This window comes from Sipha flava, unplaced genomic scaffold (genome assembly GCF_003268045.1).
Source record: "Sipha flava isolate LNK unplaced genomic scaffold, YSA_version1 116_pilon_pilon, whole genome shotgun sequence".
Taxonomy (NCBI): Eukaryota; Metazoa; Arthropoda; class Insecta; order Hemiptera; family Aphididae; genus Sipha; species Sipha flava.
The window spans coordinates 340,437-360,438 of record NW_020271740.1 but is presented as its reverse complement, the minus strand read 5'-3'; positions in this window follow the sequence as shown (position 1 = coordinate 360,438).

Below are 20,002 nucleotides of genomic sequence, written 5' to 3'. Positions count from 1 at the left end.
CATAAAGAAGCTTATATCAAACAACGAAGTAATAGTATGTGTATGGTATGTGAAATAAAAGATTATTTAAGACAAAATATGGCAAAATATGGAAGTGGCCAATTAATCCGTCTTGATTAGGTATAATTAAGTTTTTACCAGTTTTTTTAATTTTATATTTATAATTTTGTTTGTATTATAATTATTATATTACATTCCTATAATTTAAACCTACCCATTTTAATTTTACTTATTTCTAATAACATAACAACGATAAAAATCAATATTTTTAACCTACCGATAGTCATAATATACAGTTCTAAATCTGTATGAAATAGGAAGAAAAATAATGCTTGTACGTTGGAACACAATTCGTGTAGTCATTAATAATTATGGTTAGGACTTAATTTTCGTGGAGAATGGATTTCGGGACGCAATTCATGTGTAGAGAGTTTTATCACCACCGCCACTGCCACCACGGCAGTGTGTGGGGACCTTTAAACCGTTCAAATAATATCTGTCTAGATTTATATTTTTTATATTTTTTTTACGTAAATCTTTTCAATATATTTTAATTCATAGCCTGCTATTCGGGAGACGAATCCTACAAAACAGAAGGCATCAAAATAGGTCCAGCCGTTTTCAGTTATAAATGGTGTAACTGACTCTACTTTGTTTTATTTATTTAATAATTTTAGTGATTTTTAAAAAGAACTTGAATTATAGCTTATAGTTGAGTTTTATTCCCTCTTACTCCCTTCACGTAATTATAATCTATATTAATAGAAATTTCACTGTGCCATTAATAAATTAAAACAACAAAACTAACAAATAAATGAGAAAACTCTTTACGGACGGAATTTTGAAGAAAATATTAAACCTATTAAAAAAAGTAGGTACCTATCTATTTCTATTAGGTATATAGTTATACTTATAACATGTCCTAAATACATATATTTCATCTGTAGTCTTTCAGGGAGTTATTTTTTTTTTTTAGGGAATATTTTCCGAAGTTAGCCCATCATAGCAGGTAAAAGATAAACACACAACCGACCTTTTTCATTTTACGTGCTGCTCTGATTGGCCATAAAGCATTTGCGCATCATCTGTTTACTTGTGCCAAAATATCGTACGTCATATAGGCGTTAACATATGGAACAATAGAAGGGTGTAAAATAATATATAAACACACGTTTTTGTTAAATAAGCATTTACTAATTATATAATTAATACAAATTATTCTGTAGTTAAAAATTTAAGATTAAAATAATTTTATTTAAATTTGATTATTTGATTCAAAATTAATTTAAAAAAAAACGTGTTCTTTCAATTAATCAAATTATATTTATTGTTAAATACAAAATATATAAGATACAATATATAAGATATAGTATGAGTAAAAATTAATTGATAATAAATATAAATAAATACATACATACATTAAACACTTAATAAAATCTATTCATTTCACCGGTAGTATACTTAAGCCAATATATAAATATTTTCAGTTCTATTGTTTAATAATATTAATCCGTAAAAGATGTATGATCTTTTAACCGGTAAATGCGCAAACGATGTATAACCCAAGTATTGAACGATGCGCAAATGTCTTACAAAAAAGGTCGAAATTAACAATAGTAATGCACAAACGAAAACCGGTGCTCTGAACCTAACCGTAAAGTATTTCAAATCAAAAGAGAAACTGCCCTCAAGAAAAAAATATAACTTAATATCTCATGATCAAATCTGAGTTACACCCTCGACACTAGTGGCGGATATAACGTCTTGGCACCCATAGGCTTAATCACTCTAGTGCCCTTTCGCCGCCTCTTCACACTACTAAAGAACCAAGAATATTTGGTCTGAACTCTTCTCTTCAAATTGTATACACTTTTTTATCAATAAATAAATTAATAAATAAATAAAAAACAAGGAACGATGCGTATAGTACTTAGTGATTATTATAGACGTAACTAGACCTTTAAATCAGGGGGGACTAAAGTTTTATAAAATGTTATAGCAAAATAAGGTATGAGAAAATAATTACCCCCACGGTCCACATAGTTACAAAGTAATTCATATTAATTATTAATTACCTAAAAACATGATGAGATCAATCGATTAAAATATTTCTGAATTTGTATAATATAATGTGTAAGATTTAAATTGATTAATAATTAATAATGCATAATAATTTTTTGTTTCACACATTCACCTGAATTCCATAAAAATAAATAATGTATAGTATGGGGTACCTAAAATAATAATACTTAGCATCAAAAATTGAATGTATGAGTTTATTTCTTCATTTCAATATTTTTAAACAAACTTAGCATCAAACGTATACACAAAATGAAATAAGCAATTTAATAATATAATTATGAACATTACAAATCCATGCGTCTATTTTTCAAAGCAAATTTATTTAAAATATTTTCTGTCTCAATAGTATTTGAAATATCTCTTTCAATATGTAAAATGGACATATCTATAAATCTATCCTGGGTCATACTAGATTTAATCCCGGTTTTTATTCTCTGCACGACGGATTGTTTTGTTTTTATTTTTGAACAATGATCCAGATGTCTTTGCTAATTTGTTGGGTTTATATTTTACCGATTTTTACCACAAGCACACAATTTATTGGTGTTAGACATATTTGGAGTTTAAACACCTAAACAAATTACACAATAAAAGTGTCGTAAACAAATTAAAATATAAAAATAATGAGATATGTAATTATGTAAGTACCGAGTGTAGGATGCACATACGTTCGCCGTGTACTGGTGCAACTAACGTTTGTCTGAAATGTTTTTCCGGAATTTTTATACCTTTATAAATACAGTCCATAGTGTATACGATACTGTCTTTATATATATTATTATCATACATTCAAGTATATATCATATTAGTTTGATTATTGTATTGAAATAATGATATTGATTTGCTGAAATAAATAAATAAATAAATAAAATAAATATTCTATTCCAAATTTATTATCGACAGACTTCTGTGAAAACTCGCCGCCGCCGCCGCCGACGTACTTTCTTAGTACCTTATTAGTTGGAATCAAAGATAATATGTAGAATAAACACTTTATGGCTAAAATAGACTATAAATTATAATAATTTATAAATATCTCTCTACCGCCAACTCGATAATATATATTTAAAAATAGATCCAAATGTATTATCAAATAACATTACAAATCACTAATTGTTACTATTGTAATTACTCTTGAACTATTATTCGTTTATCATATTATGAAACATAATCATTTTTACATTGCCGGAGACTTGAAATCTATACTATTATACACTATAGCGGTTTGTAGGTTAATTTGCTCAAAAAATGTTGGAAGAGCTTCAAGGAATTCTAGGGGGCTTCAGCCCCTCCAAGCCCCCCCTAGTTATGCCTATGGTGATTATTTATAATACTACACCAATAAACTTGTATAATGTATGTGATGAAATTAAAATTAAAACTTCAATAAAAGAAGTAAAGAAATAAAGCTAAAAATTGTTGTACCATATTCAAAAACGTGCCCCCTGGAAGATTAAATAACATAATGAATAAGTAGGCAAGTAATTAAAGTACATTAATATCTTTTAAAATGCTATCCAGTCCAGACGAATAAACCGCAGGTCACTCCCGTCATCACTTGTCAAATGCCAATATTCGATTAAATTTAAATGTTAGAAATAAAAGGTTTATTGTATTGCCATTTTAGGACATATTATTATTAATTATTAAAACATGATGATCGCGTGAGGTCCCTTAGTCGTAGACAGTGTTGCAGCGGCCCAGATGCGGCTAAGCGGGTAGTAGCTTAAAGATAAAGAGAACAATATTATTGATGTATTTTCACATACTTACTAGTTAGTCATTTGTTGGTGCATTTATGCATATATTTTTGTATTTATTAGAGCTATATAAGTCCTTAATAATTTTACTCGCCTATTTTTTTTTTTTTTTTACAACATAATATCTGATATTTTTTGTTGTGCATAGGTATTTAGTCATTTTTTGTGCACAAATGCATGCATATTTGAGTATTTTATAGAGCTAGAAGCCCCTAACCCAAATAATAATCATAAAAACTGACAATATTTGTTTCCATATTCTTTAACTTGTAAATATTGACCAAAAATATATTTTTGTAAATTGAAAAAATTGTTAAGATCAAGAATAGGTCAGCATAGACTAACAGGTTTGGCTTTGCTACATGTGCATAAAAATATTATTGTATCCATTGATGAAACAATCAACAAATTTACCAAAATGAAAAAAAAGAGATTTGGAATTTGTTATTTAACTACTTACCAACCTTATATTTTCTACTTAGATATTCGTTAATTTAAGTTACCTATCTTAATTGTTTTTTAAAATTTTTAAAAAATATTTAATAGGTACTATTACTACTATAATTATTTGTTGTTTTTTTATACAGGATTCAGACTAAAAGTACAATTTTAATATAAGATCTATTTGTGTTTTTATTATTAATACTTATTTTATATGGACTAGGTTTTAAATATACTTATTAAATAAATATTCAATTAAATTTGGTACTTATATTAAATTATAGTTTAATACAATACCAACAAATTACTGTAAATAACTGTAATAATAGTCACAATAGTTATACATACATCATACATATTCTTCACAAAAGTTTACTATAATAGATAGGTACTATAATTTGAAATTAATTTTTATTTGGTAGTAAAATGTTATAAAAAAGTACATTATTTAACTAACAATAATAAATAATATTAAAAAAGCAGTATAAATTAAACATGGTTTATACATTATAGGTATATTATATAATCTATAAACTTTGAAGATAATGAGAAATTAAAATATACAATATATTATTTACTATTAAATCATTGAGTATGTAGAAATTTCTGGACCCGACCCCCCCCCCCCCCTTAGGTACGCCCCTGTAATGAACTGTAAATTATTTTTATGTTTGTATTGAAATAAAAATGTACGATGGTTATCATGCTCCACTGTATTAGAACGATTCTAGAAGTTAAAAGATACAATACAAATATTTTTAGAGTCTAAAGAACAAGACGTCAGCACTTTGTCGGATCCAATGTGGTTACAAAACTTATCCTTTATGGTCGTTATAACGAAGCACTTGTCAAATTTCAATTTAAAATTACAAGGGAAAGATTAAATTATAACAGTTATTAATGACCATATTAAGGCTTTCAAATGTAAATTAGATTTATGGAAAACAAAATTACAGAATGAAAATTTGACGCATTTCCCAACATGCATGACGTATAAAGCAAGTTATAATGAACCAATTTTCTACAAAAAATATTCAGAACAAATTATATGTTTGAAGACTGAGTTCGAAAATAGATTTTAAGATTTCACATATTTAGAAAACAATTTTGAATTGTTCACGTTTCCTTTTTCTATAGACGAAGTAAAAATTCCAACAAATATACCAATGGAACTGATCGAGATTCAAATTTAAAAAGTAGATTCAATGAGGTTGGGGCACCGGATTTTTACAATTTTTCGCCTGTAGAATACGTAGAAACTCGCTGATTTGCGTGTAAAATTAAGTCTATGTTTAGTAGTACTTATCTATGTGAGCAACTATTCTCATTGATGAATAGCAATAAATCACCCGTTAGATTCAGATTAATTGACATATATCTAAATTCAGTTTTAAAAGTGGCTTCATCCAATAATATTTCTCCCAAAATTAAGAAGTTGGTAGAGAAAAAGAGATGCCAAATATCGTCAAAAAGAATTATTAATATATTTTTTTTTTTGTAATTTAAATAATAGATATCTCATATATTATTAATATGACTTTTTTGAACATTAATTTTTTTTAAAGCTTTTTATATGTATTTATACCTGTTGTGTTTGTAAAGAATAAAATTGAAAAAGTGTAAAAAATATTATTATAGTAGTAAATATTATTTTCGTTAAATGTTTATGTGCGGCCCACGTAGTAAACTATTTAATATATTTGGCCCACTTGATACTTAGTTTTTGACATGCCTAGTTTAAAGCATGCAATATTTCACAAAAACGTGAGACATTGAAATTTTGCCCCACTAGAACGATAGTATAAACTTATATCTTAATTCCACCCCAGAACCAATTCCAAATCAAGCCACTGATGTGTACCGATCAATAAATATTTTATACATGAAAAGTACTTTGTGTGTCCGTGGGGATTTCGTCAGATGTTTCGCGTTCAAAAGAGGGTTGTTGGTTATCTCAAAGGGACAGTGACCAAACAATTACATTTTCATCTTCGACCCTCGTTATTTGAGAACGTGACAGCTCGTATTTCTATGCTTATACGTAAATACGAAAACAAACAATCATTAAAACTTCTAACCAAGTGGGTAAGAGTAATCGAAAACATTATTGATGTATTATTTACTCATCGGTGAGTACGCGAAATGGAAAATGCAGGGGAAACTATTTTGTACGTAAAAGACGTTCATATAATAAAATAACTTTATTCTGTGAGGATTAAATATTGCATTTCGAGGAGCACAGGAAATTATGTGATTATTAAAATAATCGTATTACTGCAATGTTGTGCGGACCGTTTAGATTGGCAATAATATTGTGCGTTCTCGAACACCGATTGTCATTAACGAACTTAGGTCTATGTGTAATGTATAAACATAATATGTAACAGAAATTCGTCGAAATTTTGATTATCGAACAAAACCAATGAGTGATAGTTAAGGCAGAGGACTTGTAGCCCTAAAAATACACCAAATATGCACTTAAATATCCAAAATATGCTTTTAAAATATTGATAAAATAATAAATTATTTAAAATATGCATCTAAAAGTATAAAATGTAAGAAATATATCCTAAAAATCAAAATAAACGCAAAATATGCATTTATATGCACAATAAAATTTCAAAACTAGTTTTGTGGAAGCATGAAACGTATTTGTTTTGCACTCTGCTATTTTTGTGACTGTGCAAAAAGAATATGCAAATGCTATAAGTCCTCTGCTTTAGTGATAGTATATGGTAAGGTGCATAGAGTGTAAATATATGTATATGTATGTATCATATTGAGAGGAGTTAATTACAAAAAAAAAAGTATGGGGGTGTAATCTAGTAACAGTATTTAATCTAAAAAATATACCAGCTGGTAAAATGGTAACTCTTTTTAACATATATATTATTATAACAAAAGAAGATACACAATAAATTGTAGTAGCAAAGACACGGACATATAAAATGTAATCAAAATACAGCAATGAATTTTTTAAACTAGCTACCTAGAAAGCACAAATTTTGTCAATGAGAATATTTTGTCACTTAGTTGATAGTATTTTGAAATACTGGACACAATAAAAACAAAAATAAACAAAATTAAAAAAACAATAAAACACAATAAATGATCAAAGAAAATATAAAGAGAATAAAGAAATAATTAGAACATTACCTAATAGATACTTATAGTAGGTACGATATAGATACTAAATATATACATAATATATATTAAAATCAATAAATTATTTAATATATATATTAAATATATATTTTATAATACCTACATTATATTGTCAGTTATCTATAAGTATTTACTTTTTTTATCAGTATTTAGATTAATTTTTAATATTTTTGAGGAGAAAACGTGAAATACTGTCATTCTACTATTAAACATTGATTATTTTGAAAAAAAAGTACGTTGCTCAGTGAAAATTCTTTAAAAAATACACTGAAATACAGTTCTTTATATACAACAAATTAATAAAATAAATACAATATGGCCGACATCGGTGTGGTGAGGGTTAGGATACTGGCGATATTTATTATTGACTTCGGATACTGCATGTGCGCGGGACAAACTGTACGCATGTCATATCAGTCCAATTTCGAATAATCAATAATAAATATCACCCGTGTTATCGCCACGCACGCGTGGACTATTTGTAACGTTCTGAATTTGGTAGTGCCCAGAAAATTACGTTCGCTACATGAGTCGACCATCATGCGCCCGAAAATTATTTTTCGGAAGACCCAGCGATTTGTTCTAAAGATAATATTTATAAACATGTAAGAACGAATTTAACAAAAGATTTTATCTTTAATAAGTAAATGATAAGTAAGCATAGGTGATAATTCATATTTGATATACATTTGATAAACTGTTAGAACGAAATTAGATAGGATTTGAAGAAACGTTTAAATTTTAATTAATGAGAGGAAATCCTATAATAATAATAACCATTAACAACTCTAACTTCATAATTCTTATAATAATAGTAATGAACACTTCATCTAAAAACTTTGGACAGACGAAATTCTGTCCAAAACTATTATCTTATTTTTTTTTTTGTTATTTTATATAATTCAAAATTGTTCAATATTTAAATAATATTGTAAAAATACTAATTTTTTTTAATCCCTGTTAAATTGCAGTGGATGTTGTCAAAAAGAACTTTAATCGTTCAATCAAAATTAACTTCAACTTCAATTATCCGCTTCTTCAAACATCGATCAAAATGTTCAATGTTGGAAAAAAGTTCAATCTTAGTAATGTTTTTTGTAATATTCTTCCCGGTTTTCATATAATATCATCTCAGATATAATATTTTTTCTCAAATTCTTATATTTCTAATTAATAATCACTAAAATAATTATAACTCAACTTTCAAGCTTTTTAAATTGTTGGATTATGCCCGGGTCCAGAGGTTTGCAGTGAAAATGTTAAATATCGTATTTGGAAGGGAAAATACTGGATCGACTTGATGGGAATGAGGAGTTGCATTGTTGACAAAAAGCAATAATTTTCTATCCATTTTTTTTCGTTTGCTTATCAAACTTTGTAAGCCAGTCTGTCACGATAATCTGGTTCATCATCCAAGTCTTTTTATTCCAAGGCCAATCAACAGGGAATTTATTTAAGTCCAATTTTTTGAAAGCTCGTGGTCGTTTCTCCTAACATATGACAAGAGGTGTTCAAATTCACCTATCATATTACAGTAGCCGCCGTTTATTGGACTCACTTTGGGACCCGACAATTTAAGTCGATTAACCGAATGAGTCAATAAGGCGAATGACTCAAAAAAAATTTAAAAATGCTTAAATTTAAAACCGTATTTACTTAAAAATATGTATTGAGATTCAATATGTATGTATAAAAATAAAAATCTATACGCAATTAAAAATAAAATATGTACCTAATTAATAAAATAAATTAATTTTTTGATAAAAATCCATCTAACGTTGATTGGATTTTCCCTTCTTCAGCCAACTTCATAATCATATCTTCATAAGATTTATGTTGCTCAAATACGTCAAAATCGCCTCTTTGCTGAATCCCTCTACGTACAATTTGAAGCGCCTCAAGCATTTGTTTAGTTGATGGTGGTTTTTCATTAGGTTCCTCTTCGTCGCTATCACCAGCCACATTCTTTTTTGGCCGTTTTAACTGTATTTCACCACATATATCTTCCTCGGTAACGATTTCGATAGTTTGGACTTCTTCGTCAATATTTATCCATTCATTATAAAGTTCAGTTGATAGGTCAGTGGGTCTTTCAACAGGAACTTCAACTTCTTTTGGACTGAGAATGAAACCACCGTGTCGGAAACAATTACGTATTGTGATTTTACTAACGATATTCCACGCTTCGTAGGCTAAATACGAACCTTCAAGTATAGTTATTTTTTTGGCGATTTCATGAGCACGTAAGGTACATAATTCTTGTTCCAGGTTAGCATCAATCACACTGATCACATTCTTTCTCATGTTTGTTCTATAATATGCTTTAAAAGTGCGTATAATCCCTTGATCACACGGTTGTATGATTGATGTAGTGTTAAAAGGTAAGAATACGAGGTTAATATGTTTAAATTTCACTATAACCATATGAGCCGTGCAGTTATCGACTAGCAATAAAACGTCATGATGAAGTTCATTGTCCCACTTGATCAGCTATTCGGTGAAAATTTCTTTTGTCATCCATTCATTACTGTTTGCAGTATAGTCTACCGGTAGATTCTTAACACCCTTGAAACACCGGGGATTTTTACTTTTACCAATCACAAGCAGTTTTCTTTTTTCACCATCCATACTCGCACGACATAATATGGTTAGACGTTCTTTACTAATTTTAGTTCCTCTAGTTTTTTCATTTTTGAACGCGTAAGTGTGCTCAGGTAATGCCCTGAAATAAAGTCCAGTTTCATCCGCATTGAACACACAAGACGGAGGATATTTGGCGATAAGTGATGGTCATTCTGAATGAATCCACAACCGTGCAGCTACATGGTCGGCTTCTCCCTGTTCTCCATGTGGCTTAACGAATTAAATGTTTTCGCGTTTCTTCCATCGGTGAAACCAACCTTCTGTTGCCACAAAATCATCTTTGCCTATTTTTTTCGCAAGATCTTCGGCTTTTTGGCGCAAAAGTGGTCCTGTAACTCAGACATCTTTTTGTCTGACTTTTGTGAACCATTGCTTTAAAGCTTTTTCAACTTCTTCTTCTTTACCGACCCTTTTTCTTTTACGGTTTGAATTCACATTTTCTAATGATGCGTTTTCGATTTCCTGTCGACTTTTCAGCATCCTACCTAGTAAACTTTGAGACACGTTCAACTTACATGCTGCTTGTCGCTGGCTCGTTTTCGGAAGCTCGTCATATTTTTTAAGAACATCTAATTTTTCTTTCACACTCAAATCACGTCGTTTGTTCATTGTAACACGATAAATAAAAATGTTTACACAGAATTTAAACGCAGACAATACACTGAACACGACGACGTCTATTCATACACTACCTGCCATACTAATTGATATTGACGACTGCTTGGTTTATCGTAAAAAGTAATTTATTTTATCTCCGCGATAAAAGCAAAATATGTACCGTTATCGATTTATTTATAACACATTTTTTCAATGTATGTACAATGTACATTGTACATATTTTCTTTGTTTATCTGATTTTAAAATGACCATAATAACCGGTGTGTGAGTCGAATAGACGAATTTTTTGCTGTATGTTAGTATATGTGCAAATCGGGACCAGCCGTTTTGAGTCTAATAGACGAATGAGTCAACTAACCGTGAGTCCAATAAGCGGCGGCTACTGAATATCACAAAAGCACAGTCAATCGTCATTTTGAAAATTTTCCACCACTGCACATTTCATATTTAAATGTCATAATTTTAATGTGTAGAACTTGAAAAAGACCTAAATTATATTATTGTTTTTATTTAAACTTTAAAACTATATTAATACCACGAAAATGTAGTAGTTCGTGTTAATATTATAAAATAAACTATATTACGAATATATTATATGCCATAGTAGGCTTTTCAATATTTTACAATTATTTATAAAAAACATTAATGATAGTTTATTACAACTTAAAAACTAAAATAGTAATATCCAAATTAATGAGACTGTTTACTAGATACAATGTAATTACAATATTAATAATTTATTTTTTAATATAATATATATATTTTTTGTTTTTAGTAATAAATTATTATTAGGCATTCAAATGTTTATTTATTAAAATAATTAATCAAATTATATTTTATATATTAAGTCAATATGAAACATTTTAACTAAATAATTATTAATTATAAATTTATTTGTAATATTAGGTATTTATTATTAGGTATTAATTATTATTAGGTAATATTAGGCCTAGTCATATATTGGTTTTGAAAAGTGATTTGAATGCAAATTATATTTGTTTTCAAAGTTAATTAAAAATGATTATAAATATAATTATTTGATACATATTTTTTTTTTTTTGCTAAAAATTATAAAAATCAAATTTATGAACAAAATACTAGACAAATCCATAATTTTTTCCTATTTAATGTTCATAATATTGTTTGTGTTATTATTATTAAAATTTGTGTACATAATATCTATACATAAAAATAATTACTATATGTTTCTATATAAACATAAAATGTAAAACAAATATTAAAGAATCGAAAGGTGTTTTTCTTCTCCTGAAAATTTTTCAAAAGTGGATATACCAGATTGTTGCATTAGTCCCTTCAGTTATATGATTACGAGAGTACATACGAATGTTAATATGTTTTGATAAAGTATTTTTTTCTACATTTTCAAATAAAGATAAAAATTAAAGATAACAAATTAAAAAATTCGAACGTATTAATAATGTTTCTGTAAATGTGTTTAGTTTAAATAATAAGGATATAATTTTTCCACTATATATTAATAATGCTGAATGTAATAATCATTTCGATTTATTTTATTTAACTAATAATAAAACATCTCATTATAGTTATATTAATAATTTTTCAAGATTAATACGAAATCAAATGACTAAACATAAATCTAAATTAATTATATGTAAAAGATGTTTTACAGTTTTTAATAATAGACCTTGCAAAAATAAATATTGGGGTATTTCTGGATAAAAAAAACATAAAATTATTTGTAATAAGAATAAGCTTGGACGACCTATAATGTTTGATACTAATGATGATGATTTCATTTATTTTAAAAATTATCAAAAAACGCAAAGAATACCTATTGTCATTTATTCAGATTTTGAATGTTTTTTAAAACATATTTTAATTAAATCATGTGATAACAAACAAAAGACTCGTTTAACACATGAACACAAACTAATAAGTTATGCATTTTATGTAAAAATAGATTATTCGATTATACCTAAATATTTAATTAAAAAATTTAAAATTCCTACAAAAATTAAAGTATATAGTGGTAGAAATCCTGCCAGTCATTTCATGAAATCTATAACAGATGTAGGTATTAAAATTTATAGTCTTTATCAAACTAATATAATAATAAAAAAATTAACTATCGACGAGGAGAAAAGGTTTCAAATGTCGGAAAATTGTGAATGTTGTCTTAAATCTTTTAAAAAAAATAATCTTACAAAAGTTCGAGATCATAACCACTTTACTGGTGATTTTAGATTTGTACTATGTTTATCCTGCAATTTCATTTTAATGAATGTTTCTTTTGTACCAATTTATTTCCATAATTTAGCTTATGATAGTCATTTCATAATTAAAGAACTGGGTCGTAATGATAAAGATATTTATATAATACCAAATTCTTCTGAAAAATATATATCATTTAGTAAAACAGTTGCACCTATGTTTAGTATTAAATTTATAGATACTTATCGTTTTATGTCAGAATCTTTATGTGATTTAGCAAAAAATTTATCTGAAGATAAAACAAGATTTAAACAAACTATGAAAATATTTTCTAAATCATCTTTAGATTTAGTTACTCGGAAAGGTGTTTTTCCTTACGAATATATTTCTGATTTAAGTAAATTAAATGATACTTGCCTAACCTCGAGACAAGAATTTTATAATTCGTTAAAAGACAAAAATGTTAGTGATGAAGATTATTTAGATGCGCAGAAGGTTTGGAAGGTATTTAATATAAAAAATTTATTAGAGTACAGTAATTTATACTTAATGTGTGATGTTTGTATTCTTGTAGATGTGTTCGAAAATTTTAGAGATCTTTGTTTACAAACCTTTAAATTAGATGCTTCTCATTTAATAACTGCACCAGGATTCGCATTCGAATGCATGTTGAAACATACAGAGGTTAAATTAGAACGTCTTAAATGTTATAATATGCAACTTATGTTAGAAGAAGGGATACGAGAAGGTATTTGTCAGTCGGTTAAAAGATATGTAAAGGCTAATATACCAAATATTGAAAATGTTGATTTTAATGAAAATAAACCAAATACGTGGATAGCTTATTTAGACTGTGTAAATCTTTATAGAAAGTCTATGCTTTCTGCACTACCCTATCAGAATTTTGAATGGTTTGAAAATTTAACATTAGATGTAACAAAAATTGACGATAATTCTGAGTATGGATATATTCTAGAGGTAGATACTGATTATTCTAAATCCTTACATAAAATACATAACGAATTCCCATTTTTACCTCATAATACTTATCCACCAAATTCTAAAGTGAAAAAACTTCTCACAACATTAACTCCGAAAAAAAATTATGTGGTTCATTATAGAAATTTGAAACAAGCTATTGCTAATGGTATAAATGTAACAAAAGTTCATAGAATAATCCGCTTTAAGCAGTCTAAATGGATGGCATCATATGTTGAACTTTGTACTAATATGAGAGCTAAATCTGAAAATGAATTTGAAAGACAGTTTTGGAAACTATTAGTTAATAGCGTTTTTGGAAAATGTATGGAAAATGTAAGGAAACGAATGTCAATTAAATTAGTTAGTAGTAAAGAGAAAGCACATAAATTAATGAGGAAACCTTTTTTTAAAGACAGAACGATATATTCAAAAGATTTAATGGCAGTTCACATGCATAAAGAAACAATTAAATTCGATAAACCGATTTATGTAGGGTTTGCTATATTAGATATTTCTAAAACAATTATTTATAATTTTTATTATAACGTTATGAAAATAAATTAAATATTATTTATACTGATACTGATTCTCTTGTTTATGAAATAAAAACAGAAAATTTTTTTAAAGACATTAAAAACGATTTATTTTCATATCATCAAATCACACATCAAATTTTCCTAAAAACCATTATTGTTATAGCGAAGATCGAAAAAATCAGCTCGGATTCTTCAAAGATGAGTTAAAAGGCCGTATTATATTAGAATTTATTACATTACGACCAAAGCTCTATGCGTATAGTGTAGGTGATCAAGTAATTAAAAAAGCTAAAGGTACTAAAAAATACGTAATTGATAAACATTTAAAAATTGATGAATACATTGAAGTATTAAATGCATACATTCAACATAAATCGGTTGATAAAAAAATAGCATATCGTGATATGAATTATATTCAATCAAATAAACATATAGTTTTTTCAAAAACTACTAATAAATTAGTTTTAAATGCAGATGACGATAAAAGATACGTAATGAATGACGGTATTAACACTATGGCTTACGGTCATTATAAATTAAAAGCTAAATCTAAATATTAAAATACGTTTTTTTTTTTTTTTTTTTTTTTTTCTTATAGCTATAATTAAAGCTTTAATTATATTAATTAATTGTTTAAATTTATAAGGATATGCCGCATAGACCTGTTGCCGTGGTTCGTCCTCGCATTAACAAGCCATTACACGTAAAATGTTCTCATATACGTATAATGGATCTAAATGAGCTGTATGACCTACGAAAAATTATTGTTTGCGCTTTAGATGCGCAAAGATTTCATGGCGAATCTATTGTCAGCGATCAATATATGTCGTGGGTTCGAGGTTTGTATCACGTTGACACTACACTAATTCGTCATCGCCTTCGTCTTGGCTTGTCGTGATGTTGACTTTTTGATTTTTTTTTTTAATTTTTTGATTTTTTTTTTTTTTTTTAGTTTTGTTTAAAGCTGCAAAGCTGTACTTACCTACAATATATATGTTATAAAATAAATAATATACTGTTTTATAATTTTATATTATTTGTTTTAAACTGTAAATTATATTATATATTTATAATGTGTTATTATTTTATATATGTTAAAATTATATATACTATTAAATAAACAATATAATGTTTTGTGTTTTTGCTTTATGTAACATATTAAACAAATTGCTATGATTGTAAATATTAACATATCTAGTATAAATAAATAAATATTGAAATTATTTCATAGACTGTATTTAAATTCTCATAATTTATTTAACAATATCATTAATATTTATCCATGAATTACAGTTATTACTATAACCTAACCACTTAACATACATTTTATTATTTTTTTTTTTTTTTAAATACGTTCAATAAGAAAAGTATTAGGAAATTTTGTTTTTCTAATTTCTTCTTTATAAAAACAACCGGTTATTATATTATTAAAGCTGTCCTTTAGCTGATAAGTTATTGGATTTGTATTTAAAATTTTAACAATAGTGAATATTTCAGTAGTCCAATTTGGTGTATATCCTTTACTAAAATGATGTTTATACTTTGATATTCATACTTTGTCATTTATTTTTAACTTTGAATCTGGTTTTTTTATATGTTTTTTTAATAATAGTTTTATACTGTAGATTATTTGAATTTAATCTAGCTTCAAGCGGAGTACAATTAATTGTTCTATGTTTTGTATTATTATAACTTTCAATTAATTTACCTAAAGAATTATACCAGTTCCATAATCCTGTTGCAGTAAAATGTGTATACATTTTATTTTTTATTGTTCGAATAACTCGTTCTACTATTCCAGTTTTTATACTACTATAAGTTGAATAATGTTTAATACTATATTTTTTCATTAAATCTTTAAATTGATTATTGTAAAATTCTGTGCCGTTATCTGTTTGTAATAACTTTGGCTTATTTTTTTTTTAAATATTAGATATACCTCTTGTAACTTCTTTAGCAGATTTATTTTTTAAGGGAAATGTCCATATATATTTAGTAAACGTATCTATAATTATTAAAATGAATTTAAAACCTTTATTTTTTTTAGAATGTAATTGCATATCTATTAAGTCTGCTTGCCAAAGATCGTCCTTAAATTGTGTTATAACTTTCCGTCTCGGAAAAGTTCTTCTTGCAGACTGATGCAATTCATTTGCTATATTTTCTAATGCAGACATTATTAAAAAAAATAATACACGTTTATTTTAAATTAGCTTATATAATATAAAATAATAATTATTAGATTATATTTAACATTAATTATAATATAATATTCCTTTCACGTAGTTCTTCTAAAATAGATATAATTTCGTTATTCACACCTGTATTACCTGCATTTTGAGAAGATGTTAAAATATTGAGTCTTGTAACTAGTTCATTAGGATCATCGTAATATACTATTTGTGTTTTTGGTATTACTTGTTTATATAAACCAGACCCCGTTTTAGAGGATGGTGTGGTAAAATTTATTAAATCCGGATCTATTTCAGTTTCCAACGGTGTAAACTTTACTGGTGATGAAAAATTTGATTGATCATTTCCAAGCCCAGAATCATCTATCTTTTTTATTTTTCTTTTTAAAATATAATCGTTAAATTGAGCTAGATTTAAATTAGGTGAAGTTTTTAAAGGAGATGAGTTTTTTAAATCATTTTTCATTCGTTCGTATAATGGTTTTATAACATGTCTCCATTTAAAATTGCTATTAGTTTTAGGTTTTCCATCTGATTTAAGATGAACTTTCGTAGTTTTTAATATTTCATAATATGTTTCAATGTCTTCAAAAGTAGTTTGTATAGGTACTTTCTCGCATAATAACGACCAAAGACCAATCGTCCAAGGAAAATGTTTACCGAAAACATGTAAATGACCATTTATAAAAGTTAGGTACAGGGTAATTTCCTATTTTGAGTTTGTCATCGGTTTTATCATAAAATAATCCAAATGATTTATCATATTTTTTAGATTCAAAAGGTGTATTTAAAAAATTTTCAAAGGCTGAAACTGATGAACTATCTGCATTTTCATCAATATTTTCCACTGGTTTAAATGCTTCAGTATCTTTTTTATTTTCTATAATAGTGTTAAGAGGATCGATTATTGGTTTAAACGTCTCACGAAAGTCATGATCAGAACTTATAATACCTCGTTTCATTTCTATTAATTTTCGTTTTATATTTTTCTTAGATGTTATTAAATGATTAACAACATTTTACTGTACACCATGTTAAACAACTAATACATATGATAAAAATATATGTCTTTATATACTAAAAAATTATATTATTAATGATTTATAAGGTACTTATGAACGTATGAAAACCACATCTATATCGACCATGATTAATTTCACATGTTTTATCTAAAACTAAAAATCCATAATCTTCACGTTTCCAACATAAATGACACATTTGACGAAACTCGAAAAAATCCATGTCTGCTGAACAATGATCATCAAAAATATGTCGTAAATTTTTATCGTCTTGTTTAAATATGATTAAAAAATTTGTATTATCCCTTACAAGTTGTTTGGGTATTTTAGAATACGTCTGTGCTAAATAAAATATTGAGTTTGCACCAGAATGTCTACCCATACTGAAAAAATCACGTATTGGTGTTTGATTATCACAAATAACGTCGTCAAATATAAAAATTGAATTTTGTTTAACTAAGTTTGGTTTAATAACTTGTTCTGCATTTGTAAATATGTATAAGTTAACACCTTTAATACCGTCGATTATATTTTTTAATAAAATATATTTTTCTTGATTTAATGTTTTTGTGTATAAATATATATTTTCAAATTTCAGTCCATTTTTATGAATAATTAAATTATACATAACATTTGTTTTTCCCGATCCAGAGGGTCCAACAATTATTGCACGAATACTGTCTGGAAATAATGATCCGTGTCTTTATTGATAACGATCTAAAATTAAATACTTCCAAATGCATAAAAATGTCCTACACTCGATCTCGCAACAAAATAAATTATGACTATCATATACTCGATGATAAATTGGTTGAAATAAATACCATCCAGGATCTCGGAGTTATTTTTCAATCGAACCTTTCATTTTTATCTCATATTGAAAAATCGTGTACTAAAACTTTAAAAAGCCTTGGCTTTTTAATCAGATGCACTAAAGAATTTAATGATGAACATTGTCTTAAAACCTTGTATGTGTCACTAGTCAGACCTCTCTTAGAGTATTGTTCAGTTTTATGGAACCCCACGCAATTTGGACATATTGAATCACTGGATAGGATTCAAACACATTTCTTGCGGCTTATTTGCTATAAGAGACGCCTTATTCTTGATCCTAGTCTCCCCTGTTCTTCTTCAACTTTATCGTTTATTTAGGCCAACCTTAATTTGGTATCACTCGGCACTTGTCGTGAGTTAATTGATATTTCCTTCCTTTCAAAAATTATAAAAGGTACTATTATTTGTCCAGAATTGTTACATCTTCTTAACTTTCATATCCCTGCATTCAACTCCCGGTCCATCCCTACCTTCTCAATCCCGTTTCACCACACCTCTTATGATTCCAAAAACCCTATTGATTGGATATCTCATGTATGTAACAGGCGTAATGATATTGATTTATTTGTTTAATTATATATACGCACTGTTATTCATTAAAATTATGTTATCTTACTTTAATTATTTTATATTGTACTAATTGTAATTCTTTCTTTATGTCATGTTTATAAATTTTATCTATTCATTCATTATGTTATTTATCTTACTGTAATGTACTTGAGCCTTCAGGCGTTTATTTAATAAATGAATAAATAAAAAAAGTCGTTATATATGTAGCAGAGAGTTAAAAATGTACCCCCTCCAAAGTATTTTTCTGGCTACACTACTGCTTATTAATATGATATCAAGGGAGTACCTATTGGATATAGATCCAAAGGTGTTCCCATAGGGTACTACATATACGCAGTATAGTATATAAAATAATAAAATTGCTAAGCACCGAATTTGTAATAATGTATAACATTAAAAATATTGCAATCTTATACTATAAACAAGTGCTACGTGTACGCATTATTTAATAATTTCGTATACTTGCGTATCAATTTACTATAGTGAGCAATTCTTTGTTTCGATTATGGCGCAAAATGAAGCATGTGACATTAAATGTTTTACCGAGGTATCAAATATGATAAAAGTTCCGAGTGTTTTATCGAAAACGTTGAAAGAATGGTCTAAAGCTACGATACGAACTCAACCTACAGATTTCCTTCGATGGTCAGCAGTTTACTTTCATATGAAAGCAATCGGTGAACATCCACCGATAAAACCATACTTGTATTCGGGAGAGCCAGAATCAAAACCCGGTGGTTTGAATTTGAGTACATTGAAAGCACTAGCTATGATTTTATCAAACGAATACGAGACTAGCGAGAAAATAGAAAACACGTGGTCGATCTTATCACTCGAAATGAGCATATTTTACGAAATACGCGAAATTGGTAAGTTTAAGACGAACATCAAATCGATAGAGTTTATAGGAATAGTGGCGGCTTATCTAAGCAATCGACTGAAGGATACTATGGTGTTGCTGTGCGATG